Here is a 15,785-nt window from a genome sequence, read left to right as displayed (position 1 = left end):
AATATTGGTACAAGTAATTAATTTTAATCTAAAACAGAGTTCTTGAGAATGAAGTCCAGATTACTGAGAACATTCTCGGTTAAATTAGTGAGATTAAAATACAAAGCTTTTGTTTAAGTGCTAGTTTATACATTACAACATTATACATTATAACATTACAAGCCGTACTTGTGCTTTTCCATCTATCAAGAAGCAACAGAACCTTGTAGAAATAACTGCACAGCGACATACACTTGCAGTAGCACCTAACAAAAGCATAATGAAGCTTCATTTCATACTGAGGACTTCTAAAACACGAGGTACTGCATCAATGCATCCGGTACTAAATCATCATCTCTGGGGCGGAATCTAAGTACAGGTAAGAAAAATTAACGCTTTCCAGTGAAAGAAGCCGCCTTCCAAGCCATCATCCAGGTGAGCCTGTCTGGGGCCCGCACCGCTGAACTTCACACAGACACCGTTTGTCACAGAGCTGCTCTCAAAGCTGCCAAAAAATCCGCCCGCGACTCATGACAAACGTATGGGGGGACAAAGAGAGTTCTGGCCGCCGCGCAAGCTGGCACCGCCTGGGTGACTGCCAGCCCGCTCGGTTCAGGGGAGACGGGTAACCCCCCTCCCAGGAGCAGCGCCAGCACCAGCAGCGCGCCCCGGGGGTGCCGTCCCCTCCTGGGGGTAAGGGCTCCTCCAGCACCAGGCCCGGGCCCGGGCCAGCAACTCAGCTTCTGCCGGGGTCCCACCAGGCACCCTCCTCTGCCCTCCCTCGGGATTTATGCCGTGCTTTAAAGAAAAGTCTGGAAGCTCTTCCCTTCCCCACACGCACACATGGCACGGAGCGTGTACCAAGGCTAAACCCAGCCAGCCGCAGGCACCACCGGGCGAAAGCCTGGGGCTTCCTCCTGGCAACGCCATCAGGCGAAGCAGGCGCTCCATGGCCTGAACAAACAGAGCGGGCAGGGGGCGAATTACTGATATTTGGGGGTCTCAAGGGAGACCTCCAGAGCCTCAGCTCCCTTCCCGGGCAGACCGACTGCCGCCACGACTGCTGATGGGGAAAGGGAGAGCAAGGATGCTCTCCTTAGGGTGGGCAAGGGCCAGGGAGACAGACGGACAGAAGGAAAAACATATTTCTAATACCTCACAGGCTTCTGGCTTGGAGAAACCTGTTAGCTCAGCCTTTCCTTCTCCGCCCCCCCCCCCCCTTTTTTTTTTTTGTTATTTTATCGACACGATTAAGATTTTTATCTCAGTAAGCTATTTTCTTTAAGTTAAAAATCAATGTTACGCTACGGAAGACGGGGAGGCAAGATGGACTGAAAAGCCTGTGGCTGCCCACTCGCCCTGGCTGCCGTGCCCACCGGGACCGCAGCCCCCTGCACCCACAATTACCCCATCTGATCAAGTCATTTAGGAAAAAAAATAATAATTTAAACTACTCCACCCAAATCCAATTTTCTCCACTCAAAATGCAAGTTTTGTAGGGCAGAAAGACCAAAACGGAGGAAAAATGAAACAGTTTAGGGTCCTTAGGAAAAAAACCCTCCCTACTGTGTATCTAATTTAATAGTGCTTTCAGATTAAGACCATGGTATTTCAAAGGCTTTTCAGTGTTCCTGGAAACCTTCTGACTTCAAACTGCACAGCCCTGATTTCTCTACCTGTAGGCATTAGAGTGAAGGTGGAGACGAATAATTCCAGGAAAATAACTGCTGTTCTCAGATACAGAGATACATCTCCCTAGTCCTGGAGCTGCACTTCCAATATCACTTGCTTAACAGATGCAAAATTTCTTCAAGCTGGAGAGGACTGAATGGAGATAATTTCATCTTTTCAGAGTCCCCTCTTCTCCCTATTTCATTTGTGGTGTGTCTCAGTCTGGCTCCTTACCCTGGGGACCTGAGAAAGCAGGTGGTGCAGACCGTGGCTACGCAGGGCACACCGCTCACTGGGGTGCTCTCCTTGCTCACGAGAAATGGTTCAGCAGGACTCTGGCAAGCTTAACGTCCTTACAGAACCAATTACAAGCTCTCATCTTCAACAGAGATGTGAATCAGTCTCACCAAACTCAAATGCACAAAATGCCACAAACCACTTTCAATATATTGATCTACTGAAGAGCTCAGATGTCATTAATAAAAACAGCCTGTCATTTTCAAATTCATTTTAAAGCAGGGGGGAGGAGGGGGAGGAGCCTGTAAAAATGCTGAACATGTGCTACTTTTTTTTTTCTAAATGCAACGTAGAACGGTATTCCTTAGCTGCATCCTTTACTATCATTGTTATGACGCCTGTTTTCTTTCATCAGCTACTTGGAGGCAGCTATGCTTCAACAATGATTTACAAAATGCAACTATTACAACTAAATCTCTGCTCATTTGAATAGGCGTCTTCTAAAGTCTGTTGCTAAGTCGAGAAGAAAGAAGTGTGAAAATGTAGGCTACTTCATCCTTTCAAGAGGTTTTTCCACTACGTGCAGCAGCGCTTCGGAAATGCATTGTATCGAAGGGAGAACAAGCAAGCAAGCACGACGCAGCTGTCACACTCTAAAGGGCTTGTCACAGGCAACAAGTCTGTCCGTGTGCTCAACTAACACCTTCAACTGAGCACTTACCTTAACTCAGATTCTGCTTACGTTACGCTAACTGTTAAGGCCAGAATATGATATTCCTGGGACTACACAGGTCCTGTTTCATTAATGAAGAAGAAATATTTACAGTCTCACCAAAGGCATGAGAGGTAAGAGACAGATGGGAACAGCCTTGCCCTGCTGCCATGCACCCTTCCTGCCAAAGCACTTGGGACACCAGTTTCCAGCCCACTTGGCTTTCTTTTTTATTACAAAGTCTTCTGAGTGTTTGGGTAGCAAGGGTATGAGAGTGTGTGTGAGGCTGGTAGGCAAGATTTAACTAATGGTCAGGATAGAAAGTGTATGCACGTCTTAGTATCATAATGCTTTCTTCCCCCCCTCCCATATTACAGGTGTGGAACCAATTCTTTTGGTTTGTTTTGTGCAGTTTTTAACATACCACTACTTTTCTATGGTTTTCCCCTCAGAGCTGTCTTGACTTGACAGCAAAAGTAACACTACTATTAAAAAAAAAAATAAAATTCAGTCTCCTGTACTCTTTCTCTGACCCAGTGAACCTCTTCTGTAACTTTACACCAGAGAACAGCCCTGCTCTGTGTTTCAATCTTATTAAATGCTTTTAAGATTTTAATCATTCATTCATTGGCTGCTAAGTGAATATTATATCCCTTTCCTGTAGGCAATCAGATACCATAATGCTTTAATGTTAAAACTTGTTACTGCTGCATAGAAAAAAGTAACAAATAGTTTCTTATTTAGCGCTGGATTGGTATCCTGAACACCTCCTAACTAGCTGCAAATATCCTGGAGGCACCTTTATTAGTGGAGCTGATCCAACAATATTTGAAAACAAAATTGTAAAAGACAATGCTTACAAAGGAAAAATAGGCATAATTGTAAAACAGTAAGTAGTAGTTGTGACTTTGCATTTTTATGGGCAAACGCTAAAATTGTATCAGTGCTGTCCAATGATACTTTAAACAGTTTTAGTGGAAAGCTCTACTGCCACTGGGTTTTTTGTTTTGCAGTTCTCTCAGTAAATACACCATTTGGTTGCATATATTGTGGCAATTACTCTAATACATGAGAGAGAAAAAAACCCCGTAGATTATATTCCTGATAAACATGCTGGTGCTCTGTACATGCAAGGAGGAGCAAATTGGGAATGCAAGTAATTCTTGTATTCTTTCTTATACACCTATTCTTTGGCAACTACTAGAGCCCAGAAATGGGACTAGACGAATCCTTAGCCTAGTTACTTTTAATGCTCCCAAGATTTTAAAATAACCTGATAAATCAGCAGGGCTGTTGTGCACCACACACGGTGTGACGGGTACCTTACCAGCTGCAGCGTCAGCTCAGGAAACTGCTGCTGCTGCTGCTCCCCTCCTGACCAGGCATTCTCACCACCACATCCCCCCAGCCCTCTGCTGTCATAAGCACCTGTGTGTACCAAAACCAGGGAAATGGAAGTTACGTTTATTTTTGCTAAGCTCTTTTTTTTAGCTGAATTCCTCATTGCATGTTACTACCACACAGAGCAGGGGGCAGCAACAAACTGCTAGCAAACATGCAATCATAGCCTCAAGTATTAATGCATGCTCAGTTTCTTTCAAATGAATACCTTAAAATACAAAATTGCCATCAGCGTAAGACTGTATTTTAAGTCTTGAAATACAAAACTTTTTGTATCATGATTACTCAATAAATCCTTCATTTATGAAAAAATGTCAAAATTATTTCTCTTTACTCAGGGTTAAAACACTTTGAATTAAGCTATAATTTCACACACTAATCAAACAAGTAACAGAAAGCTGTTCTTTTTCAAACTCTTGGATTTTTTCATACTCCAAGGATCTGACCTCAAGCACAATAAATGAAAATCTTTCCACTATGTTCATCAGATTTTGGGTCGTGACCAAAGCTGGCTTCCCCCACCTGCTCCCCTCCATAATAGTTATAGGCAAAATAGACAGAATAACAACCTGTTGGCAGGTAATACTAGTTTACACTCAAATGAGAGGTAGAAGCATCACATAGAGATATGCTGTAAACTGAGCTCAATACTATTTGCAACTTATATAACTTCATGTCTCAGGTTTCTTTACAATCATAACAACAACTTTTTTTTTTTTTTTAAAGACAAGTTTTCCTCCAAATTATTATACCCTTTAAAACACTGGGTACCTCCTAGTCTGTCATCAAATAATAAAGAACACAATACATGAATAAAAAGTCAGATGGGAATCCTTTAATGTACTTTTACCAAGATGGTTTTGTCAGTTTTGCAGCTCAGATCATGCACTACAGGTTAATGAGACAAAGAGGCACATGACAACTTTTGAATTATGAACTCTTAAAAAATACTGTTTTAAAAACCTCCTTGCTACAAAGACACCTGAGTTAAAAGAAGGGGACATGGAGGGTGGCTGGGGGAAAGGCAACAATTCTTGCCCTACCAGCAATTCGAGTGAAGATTTTTCTTTCAACACATCCCCAAGCATGTTAATTCCCGCTCTATTCAATAATTCCATGAAGACAAACAAAATAATGCATTAGCTGATTTTAAATTCTGAATATATATATATTTGTGCATAAAGTATTTCTTTGCTGTATTACATACCTACAAATACCATTTCTAAATTTCAGGATACACTACTGAATTATATAGAAGGTATTTGTATATATCATTTTATACTAAATAATAACATCCTTCATACCAGATAAACCTTGATTCTGGCAATGGAGTCCCTTTATCTTTCAATAAGCTATTAAACCATAACAACCAGAAAGGCAACCATAACTTGTGGGGAAGCTCACAGCATCATTTACAAATATAAACACACCACCAGGCTTCTTCCTAACACCTTTATATTACTTGACTTGAGTGTGTGCGCATATATACAAGTAGGTACATAGTTCTGATGCTTAAAATGATGCTTCACAGCCACTAAGAGCCCTCCATTTAACAGCAAAAGTTGACAGGGAGGGGAAGGAAGAAAAGCTGGCATGAACCTGTGCTTTTGCTGGACTGCTGGACATGTCCATCCAACAATATAAATCAGTTCAGCTGCAGTGGAGTTGTTCCTCTGAGCTTCACACCAAGCACACACTGCTTTTTACATAAGTGAATGAGGGTATCATTAAGCCACCACACTAACCTAATAAAGAACATTCTTGGGAATGGGAAAGAAAAGTTATGTCTTCTTTTATTCTATTTAAAATAAACAGGAAATATGTGAATTAGGATAGAAACATCATGCTTCAAAGTCCCAAATTAATTGTAGCGTAACCTAGCTACTACCTTGCAACCAGAAAGGACTTTTCATCATTGCTACTGCCAGGAGCTAAAGCTGGCAATAAATTCAATGTTAAGACATTTTGGAGGTCACTGTCACCTTGACAATCTACCAGTAAGCTGTTATCAGAAAGCTGAAATAGCTGTAAACTCAGATGTAAACAACTTATATATCACTGAGAGTCACTAGGCTTTTCTTTTTCACCAGTTCAAGAAGTTGAATGGTGAAATCAATGTATACAAATCAATATATTAATCTGCATTGATGATCAAAGCATCTTGAACAGGTTCACACGCAAAACAGTTCAAAAAAAGCTATTGGAATCACATACTGAAAAACTCAAAGTCAAAAGGCCAGCAACATGGAACTAAATGTAACCTTTCAAGCAAAACAGAAAAAGACACGTTTGCAAGGCCAGGCACCGCTGAAATATTCTCATTTGCTTTCACTGCAAAAGTTTGAATAAACATTCTCAGCATAGTATTTGCCTTTCTGAAATCACCAACTGTAATATTTTGAACTTAAGCATCCATATATAAATATATTTGGGGTAATCAGGAATCATATAAAATCAAAATGAAAATAAATTTGGCAAGATAACAAAATGGGAGTTCTTGCCAACAACTACACCTAGCCTGCAAGATATACCAGTGCAGACTTCCAGACAGGTTTACTGTTTATAACTGAAACTCACCTTGAAACAATGCAAAGTAAAGATGCAAACTTAACCTAAAAAACACACAGATTTTTAATGAACCACACACTCAACTTTCTTCTCTTCAAGTTGTTTTGCAGCACATCCTTTCGTGAAGATACGTACACTGAACAATCGCAACAAAAGGGGCTCTGAAGAATTTTGTGGCTTAATTTTTCTACCTGTAATTGTCATATTGCCAAAGTAATGGGAAAGGTATGAGCAATTCTTTAAACAGTTGTGTTTTAATTCTGATGCCAAGTCTTTTGGTTATGAAGAATTTTTTTGACTGAGTTGAAAGTCTATCACAAGTACACAGAAAGACCTAGGGCAAGAACAAAGGTGCAGGGCAGAAGCTAGTTTATTCAGGCTTGTCAAGTTAAAACTTGTAAAATATGTACACATTTAATTGTTTTCATCATTTATATATGTTTCAAGCGTGGAGGGGGCCTCCTGAATCATTTAGGCAGAAGGCAAGCGCCAATTCTGGAAGCCCTGTTTGATCAGTGAAGAAGTCACTCATTTCTGGCACAATATGAAGCTTTAAAAGTGGTGAGCTTTTTTTTGTCACAGTAAACACAGACAATTTGGAACCATTTAATTTATTTCAAGCAAGAATATCTCAACAGCAGCTTGAACTTTGCAAGCAACCCTAAAGTGGGTTATACACGTTATAAAGGATTAAACAAAGCAATAAAGTAATGGGAAATAAAATGAGGGGCAATGAGCATGTGGGAGACACTGTAATTGAGAAAGCATTATAAAATGAGGCACCACTCGCAATAACTGCAGTAAAACGGTTAATGAAAGCACAGCACAAGTCTGGTTTCTCTCTCTTGTTGTCACTTATTTTTCTGAATGACTGGATTTGCTGCCTCTTTTCTTCTGAAAAAAAATAATGAAAGATTACAAAAGGGACACCTGGAAAAACACAGATGTGGTCTTTTCAGCTCCAGCCTACCTCCCTGACCCCCCCCACGCACACTCATCACTGCCCAGGCTCCTCCCCATCGTCTTTCTTTCCTCAAAAGCAGTTCCTCTCAGCCACAGGAATGCCAAGCCATTCTTTCAGGTAGCTCAGCCTCACCACTTCTCCTTTCACATGTCAGGATGTGCCACTCAACAGAGCTTTGTAGGTACATGCTGGGAGGGTTTTTTTCAGGTCGGTACCAGGAGTGCACGCAAGTGGTTTAAGAACAAAACAGGGAGCTCTCTGTACCAGCCTACCAGGTCCCCAGAAATATCTTATTGCTTTTACACCAAAAATTTTCTCTTATGCTCACCTCTTATCGTTATTCTGGCAAATGTTAACTACAAGAGGTCTGGGAGGGGGTAGAAGTTGCACATATTCTTCCACCAGCAATACTACTTTAAAGAGAAGAACAACCACCTCAGAGGAATCTTTCTTTTACAAGTTACTTGAGTTTTGAGTCTACCAATTGTAACACTGTAAAAGGCAGGTGGAAAAAACCAGAGCACATCCAGTATGTCCCCGCAGTCCTCATGCCGATGAGAAGAGAAACACAACAGCACATGCGGCGCTTTTTGGACGCTGAGCCGTTAACGGTGTTCATGAAAAATATCTTTTTCTTCCAACACCCTAAAGTGAGGCCCTTGGGCAGGTCTCCCATCAGCTTCTCCACACCCAAAAGGGAGTAAGGACTTAGCCTGCTTGGTAATCTGGCTTGCACTGTACAGCTAAAGAAGCAAGCACGTACAGAGTTCAGTGAGAAGAGTAGTAGCCAAGGATAAATACAGCAGTATTACTACACACTTAAGATGCTACTGGGAAAACTGTAGTTTAAGCAGTTTGTTCCCAAGTACATATTTCATGTAGCCTCTCACACCTGGAAGTGAGTATTCAGAAAAATAGCAGGATTGATACACGAGTCCTTGGTTATACAGAATTCCATCCTTGACGTGTGACTAAGCCAAATTGCATTCAAGACGTAGGATACGTAATTGAAATCATTATTTATGTCCTCAAAATTGACTAAACTGTTAAAAAGGTGACTCTTGGAACAAATGCAAAATAAAAAAAAATATATCTCAGTATTTACAGTACTGGAAAATATTGAACAATTTTTTCCATGGTATAAAGGACTGACATTTTTTACATAACCAAAAGTTCTGCAACACCCACATTGACAACAGAATGCAGTTTAGGTATGACATCTCCTAGTCCGGGATGGGAAGGATGGCCTAACTGAGACAAGACTATTCCGGGACAAGAGAAGCTTCTGTACAACCTTCTGCTCTAATTAAAAAAATTGCAGATATTTTGGGAGGTCTGAATTGGTGATGTTTGTGAAATAGCAATTAGGAAAGCAACAAAACTTTGCAGGATATTCTCAGAAATCATATGTATGCTGGGAGTCATAACAACTCACTAAAGGTACTCCTGGGACAGGCATTTACAAGACAGCAAAAGACATTGTTTACTTTTAAGAATACCAAGGAAAAGTGAGGGTCTCTGAGAACTTTTCCCGAAAATGCAACTAACAAGATTATCAGCACGCAGTGCAATACAATGGCAAAACAAGTACCGAAACAATTAGAAAAAGTGCTCTTCCCATCCTGTCTGCTGCCTGCAAAGCAAACGCTAAGCAAGCTTTAAGCCTCTTCTGCAATAATAATCAGGGCAGAGCCATAGTCTCATGTGTACCTCACATTCTTCCACAACAATCCTGAAGAATTAGGTGGGTGATTTCTTCCCACAGTGTTACCCAAGAATCAGTATCACATGGCAGGCGTCAACAGCCGTACCACTCCCATCTTAATTGCTTACCTTGCAAAGAAAAAGAAATTACTATTTATTTTTCCATATTAACAGAAGAATACTACAAGGGGATCCTTGTATCATGTCCCTCTTCCAAATTTCAAAATAGTTGCCAAAAATATAAGGTGTATATTGTTAATGGGGAAAAAAAATCCTGGGGGAAAGGTAGTGTGCATGTAGTTTCCGCTGTCTACCACATGGAATATTTAGGAAGCAAACATTCTTTTCCCTATAATGGCAAAACAAGTTATGCGATCAAGATGAAATGAATCACAAGTTTGGGCTTTATTCCAAACCCCCTACATATTAAACCCAACCATCAGGTGGATCACCATGTCTGTTTTCTAAAGAATATAATAGATGGAAATCTGCTTCTTAAACTGTTTTTCATATAACAGGAAACAGACAAAATAGCATCACAACCGTAACATTCACACAGGCAAAAGAAAGTACTGATCTTGAAATCAGAACTCTCCTGCTGAATGCTTTTTTCTGTAACAAAAATTGAGTGTATCACTTTCAGCAACAATGTGCAGCTCGGTTTGCTTCTATATCATGTGTTATATATATTTTTAAGGTATTTATAAAGAGCAAAACTGTCTGTTACAACGCTATACACAAGGCTTTTGTACATTCATGTCACACCAGTCTAAAAAACCACACACACAATATACACAGGCAAATATGTGCAGGAGCACCAACACAAAAACATGCACAAACGCACACACACAAATGAGGCTTAAAGTTTTAGAATGCTTTAAGGTATGTTTTTAGAACAAGTACCTTCTGACATTTATAGTGGAGAAACAAACCATTTCTGAAATGCTTCCTCCCTTCTCTGCCATGTAAAATTAGTTTAAGAAAAGTTAGAACTTCACATACTTTAGTACGTAACATTAAAAATAAAAATGGTTTTCCCCTGAAATTTTGTTATAATGGAATTAGGTGATCAAAATATGTATCTCACTGAAAAACAGAGATTCGCTTGCCCCAAAATAAAAACTGTTCAGTGGACAAAAATCAATGAACTTATCAGATACAATCTGGTAACTTCCTAGCCTCAACATTCAAGCTACCAGCACTATTACCCTCTTGAATAAACACAGCTTTTGGAAAGGTTAAACCTGTGAGGTCCTCATCGGAAAGTCCCTGAGTAAATTATAACATGTGATGATGACATTCCTGTGTCTTTTGGAACCAGCAAGGGGAAGTAAGGGTAGGTCATTATAAGCCACTTGCCTTTACAACCGGCTGTAAAAGACAATGAGGACAGGAAGCTTCCCACCGAGATCAAGGTGCACAATCCCCAGCTAAAAATAAACAAGCCCTGATAGTCACATCTGCTGGAAAATATCATTGGAGCCTGAATTCCCAGGTGCTGAAGCAACGGGAAGAGAATGCCTCGGTACAGCAGGCTCCCAAAGGATCACAAAATAATAATTACAGGGATTGGCAATGATCACTGTTCATGTTATTGCTGTAGATAAAAATATCAGAGCGCGTTAACTTGTTTAACCAGGGGAAAAAAGGGGAAATTAAAATAAAAAATCAGATTAAAAGAATTTAAATTTTCTTTAAATTTATCCTTGTCATCCTTTAGCTCCCAGACACAAGTCTTAGAGTCACTCTGTTGCAAAACCTTCCTATCAAAGGTAATCGGAGCAGGAGAAAAAGCAAACATTTCTCTATGACTTCTCACCAGGTGTTTCAACTCTTCCCACGACTAACATTCCCAGAGCAAAGTAGATGCTAACAGTGTGGCCCCAGCTAAAGTGTTCCTGCTATGTATGACATACCCTGCTTTAGTTACCAGCAGGTTTAGGACCACAGACGGCACGCTGCAGGACACTCCGGCAGGCTGCACTTTTCCTCTCCGAACAGATGGTGATCCCTTTCCTCACTTAAGTTCCCTTATCCTTAGCTAGTTAAGTCATCGAATTGGCCAGCGCTGAGTTAACATCAGCACACGTGCCCCCACGCAGCCTCCAACCCGTGCTGACACAGTGGAGGACCAGGTGAAGCAGGAGAGGTGCCTCTTTGCACAGAGCACGCCCGCGTCCAGCGCTTACAATAAACTCCGCTGCCACCAGGGCAGGGCATCACTTCCACGGGGTCTGAAGCTAACACAAACCAACATGAGCAGCCTGTGAGTGGCCTCCAGACCGACACAGGGCTTAAAAATTATCTTAACTTAGCTTATGTGATGTTTTTCATCTGTAGGACTCAACAGGTTTTATGACAAATTTGGGGTTTCATTTTATATGTCTATTCCAGAGAGCAGTGCCTTGCTCATCAGACAAGACTGCCTCCCGTGTATGCTGCCTGCCCCCAGGCACTCCCAGGCTAATCCCAGTCGCTTTGGGGATCAACAGCCACATGTCCGTGCCAAAAGATATGTACTCTTTGCGGAGAGAACAGAGTTGCCATAGCTGCTGAGGTCTCCAACCAAACTAGCTCTGCGGGCAGGCCTGGCACAGCTGATCAGCAGCGGACAAAAAGATGTATAACCTCATTTCTTAAAACCAGGGAAGTTCTTGCTGGCACAGCCATGTTTTCGTTGAGAAACGGAGGAGTTTTGTGCCTTAAGCATTTTTTTTTTTATTATTTTCACAGGGAGCAGAGATATTTCAGAAGGTAGGAAAAAAAAAAAAAAGGCAACTCTTGGGGAAGCAGCAATCCTGCAGTTTTCCAGCTACGGTGAGGCTGGTGGACAGCAAGCTCTTAACGTGCTCCAGCTCCTCAGGCAGAGAGGAGATACACGCCTGGCGGCCAGTTTTGTTTTGTTTGTTCGGGATTTTTGTTTATTTTGCTTGAACTTTGTGAAAAAAGTCAACCTTAAACATAGCTTTGAAAAAGGCAAAGGCTTAGACAAAAGGTGAGCTGCAGCCCCTCGCCTGCCAATCCGTGCTTTGAACTGGAGGACCATCCCTGAGGACTGGCGTGCCATTAGCAGGTTGGCTTCAGCAATGTGCCTACAAACAATGTGACTACAACCTGAGTCATATAATTCTTTCCTATTCTGATTTTTTGGCACTTCTTTCTGCACAGAAAGGCCTAGTGACAGGCTACAGTCTAGAGACTACAGTGGGAATAACGCAAGTTCAGAATGTTCCAAAAACTAATTCTGATGCCATTAATGAATAAATTTATTGGACCTGAGGCTGTTTCATTTAATTCATTGATACCCTTGAAAATTTTTAAAAATGATGGATTGGAAACCATTTCTGGCTGTCAGTACTAGGGAGAACTATGCATAGGAACATACCCTGAAACCTGATATAAAGATTACTTAAACAAAAACAAGACCTGGGACTAAAACACAGAATGAAAATATTCCAGTTGTGGAAGGGCAGGAGCAGCATTGTGTTTCAAACCTTTATAATGTTTTAATTACTTACATTTAACAGTGTACTGCTTGAAGCCTTCTGCTCTAAAGAAAAGCTTTTCACACTCCCAGTACTACTCCTCTGTACGCTTGGTGGGTTCACTATTTCTTCTGCTTCTTCAAACGGCTTTTAAAAACCTCTGTCTCATTCAGTGCCACTCAAGAACAACTACAATCGATGTGGAAGAGCTACTTCTACTGACTGGTGGTAACCATACACTCACTATATAATAATAGAATTGCATAATCATACAGGGAAGCTCTTTTTAAAATAGAATACCCGCATTCTAAGAACCAGCGAGAAGGGATGAAAAATAGAACTAGCGATGAAAAAAACTAGTTAGCCTTCTTTTTTTAAGTCTTCTTTCTACTTGATAACTATTTTTGCAGGTCTAACTTCTGCAAAGTGTTACTAGCTCATATATGTCACTATCCTACAGATTCTGCTGCACACTGTAACCCGAGAGCTATCACACACTCATCCTCTTGGACACACTTTCCATGTTATTTGAATATATCCTACCCTTAAAACTATTCTGGCATGACATTAAGGAAGTTGTGGCTCAGGTGGTAAATCCAGGACCATCTTGAAAGGCAAGCTGGTAAATTAAGTTATATTCAAATTAAATGGGAAACCACGGGTTGTTAAGATTTTACAAAACTACCCCTAAGAACAAAAGGCATTTAAAATTTTTGTTGACTGCCTAATAGCAGGAGCTATACTCTGGTTCCAAAGCGTTCATGCTACACTATAAGCAGCTCCTAGATAGCCCCCTGTGAGTACAGCTCAAGGTGTAGCAGCTCTAAGGCCCTGTTCTGACCCAGAGCTGGGTTCCCTCTCAGTAAGCAGCATCCTCAGACACGGAAGCCGTGCACTTGATGCAGTAGCGTTCTGTGTGTATCACCCTTTGGGTATTCGGCTCAAGCTGCAAGCAGCGTATGCATTTCTCATGCAGGTGAGGTACAGCTCTACCGTTCTTTTGCACCTCCTTTTGCATCTCCTCCCACCAGAGTCGCAAAAGCAATGAAGCAAAAAGCAAGGTTCAGTTTGCCCTTCAGCTACTCCTGCAGAGCAGCAGATGTTTCTAAATGACGTTCAATACAGCATTCAAACCATCTCAATCCTGTCCACTAATACCCAAACATTTCAGGTATCAACACAAAATGAAGTTCATTAGCTGAATTCTGTCATGGGTTTTGCTTTTTCCCCCCTCAATAACTTTACTTTTACAGGATTCAAATCTGCTGCATATAAAACATTCACAGCACCACTTCATCGCTTCCAACGGCATTCAGCATGGCCCGGGGTGTCAGACTCCTGGTGAGGGAAACCAGGGGGCAATTTCAGGGCCTCCCCTGGATCAAGATGATCACCCAGAAGGGAAAGTAAAGCTTACACAGAAGAGAGGTAAGTTACCCAAGTATTTTGCCAAATGATGTTGGTTTAAAAAACATTATTTCTTTTTTATATCTAACTTACCAAGACCCATAGTACTTTGGCTGTCTATCATATAAATATGCAAGCGCAGACAAACAGGTCAAGTTCATTTTCTAAGACTTAAGATTTTTGCAGCAAAAATCCCTGCAAAATAACTTTGTGCATGAAAACTCCCATCCTGAGGGTTTTACAGAAAAACAGTCAGAGCTTACTAAAAAAGTAATTCATTTCAGTACTCTTGTGTAAATCAGCTTGGTTGCCTTCACAGCTCAGTTATCTTCTCAGCTGCTTTTTTTCTCAATACCACCGTGCCCCCCCCTTGTTTTTTTAAAAACAGATTAATATTACAAAGCATGGACCAGATGCAGCAAGAAACTTCCCTAAGCCAGACAGATTTGGAGGACAGGCCCTTTAGTTGGATTGCTGCAGTGATGGAGATCAGAAATACAGCTTTGGGGGAAACATCTAATTTCACGTTTTAAACACCTGCATAAAATTAAAAAAAAATATCTCACTGATCAGAGGAATCAGGGGACTGGGATTTATGAGTAAGACTGTCAAGAGTATAAGAAACAGAATACAGTATTTCCAGCTCCCTTGCCAAATATGTATTATGACTTCAATTCATTTTACACAGATTCAAGCAAGCAACAAAAAAAAAAAAAAAAAGGAAAAGAAAAAGAAATAAAGAAAAAAACCCTGGTCTTACAGTCTACAGAAACATCAGGGATTAAATGTCAATAGCAAATCTCTCAGTACTTCCTGCTGCCACACCAAATAAAGCCTGCTTCCAAGCCAAACATCTGCTTTGTCTGTCCCAAACAGGAACTCATGAGAAGGAAATGTAGCACCCTTTACCACTGTGGTCAAAAGACAACATTTTAAAATTCCACTCCATTCAACAATCTACCTGCAAAATCTCTGAAAAAGTAAGTATTTAAAAAAAAATATATTCTCCTATTTGTACTCTGTTCCTCAAGAGCTTGCATGACCAAGACATCATTCATCAATCATGCAAATGTTGCATTGGCAAGAATATTCACCCAGGCTAATGCTTTTTACAGAAGTTCCAGTTCCACATACATTAATTCTGAAAGAATAAACCAGACTGACATTTATTATGTGCACATGTATATAGAACCCTCTCTCTCTTTTGCTCTCTAAAATACAAGATTATACAAAAATCAGGTGTTTCAATGACATTAACACTACTCTGGGAGTACAGTTTTCTCCCTAATGCTATCAAACCTCCACAATAACTACAGAGGATTCCATAGCATTCCTGTTTTCCTCCTCTTGGCTCCAATGAACAAATAATATCACTGTAAGCTAAAGTATGTACTGGAAATTGATGTGGCAAATTAAAATATACAAACACTTTTCTAAGCCAGGATTTCCAGTGGACTGCATGAACGCTTTTGTAGCAGAGCGTTTGGATATCCCAGGCAGTGGAGGCCTTTTGGGAATCGCATTTGAAATTCCTGCTGTCATTTATGAAGGCTGATGAAACATCTTCCTGATACACCATAAAACACCAACCTCTATGACAAGTTGAATAGATTTTTTACAATTTCAGGTAACAGGCTGCACTCCTCCCTTTTAGAAA

The 15,785-nt window shown here is 40.8% G+C and overlaps 1 protein-coding gene across 3 annotated transcripts in view; it reads right to left on the bottom strand.

Annotated features, from left to right (window-relative positions):
* AFG2A (AFG2 AAA ATPase homolog A) overlaps positions 1–15,785 on the bottom strand; it is a gene marked incomplete at its 5' end in the record, with an annotated part of 202,146 nt that overhangs the window by 75,875 nt on the left and 110,486 nt on the right. The gene's annotated exons all lie outside the window — the stretch shown is intronic.

This window comes from Falco punctatus, assembly GCF_963210335.1.
Source record: "Falco punctatus genome assembly, chromosome: 1".
Lineage (NCBI taxonomy): Eukaryota > Metazoa > Chordata > Aves > Falconiformes > Falconidae > Falco > Falco punctatus.
The sequence above is the reverse complement of the archived record's forward strand: the minus strand, read 5'-3'. Positions and strand labels throughout refer to the sequence as shown.